Raw genomic sequence first — 527 nt, 5'->3', positions numbered from 1 at the left:
GTGTGTGTGTGTGTGTGTGTGTGTGTGTGTGTGTGTGATTTTTAACTCGGGATAGAGCAAAGTTAGTGATAATGTCACTTTCTATAGCCTATATTATTTATTCGCTGTTTGAATAGCCGTGGAAAGGAAGCGTTATAATTATACATTTCTAATGTTTTTATTACATTGTAATTACGTTAAATACAAATTCAGTCCCATTAAACATGTTTTCTTAGCCTACATGACACCCTGGTTCTTGCCTAAAGAGGGTTTATGATGTTTCACACATCGGGCTGCTTTTAGCCGTACCCTGGAGTTGGTTCACCCTCCGCTTATGGTGTCCTTGGGTTCTTCACTACACTCGCCTTCAGTGGACCGATTCGTTACACTAAGGCATTTATTAATCTTTGTTAATGCTCATTTCAACAGTTACAAATTTGTGGAACTGAGCTAACTTTCACTAACGATGAAGTTCTATTTTATTAACTAACATAATTGGTCATTTTAATGAGTACTGTAAGAAATGTGCTGCAGGTGTTACCAATATT

The sequence above is a fragment of the Sinocyclocheilus grahami genome, unplaced genomic scaffold (assembly GCF_001515645.1).
Source record: "Sinocyclocheilus grahami isolate Dianchi unplaced genomic scaffold, SAMN03320097.WGS_v1.1 scaffold1817.1, whole genome shotgun sequence".
In the NCBI taxonomy this organism is placed as follows: domain Eukaryota; kingdom Metazoa; phylum Chordata; class Actinopteri; order Cypriniformes; family Cyprinidae; genus Sinocyclocheilus; species Sinocyclocheilus grahami.
The sequence above is the reverse complement of the archived record's forward strand: the minus strand, read 5'-3'. Positions refer to the sequence as shown.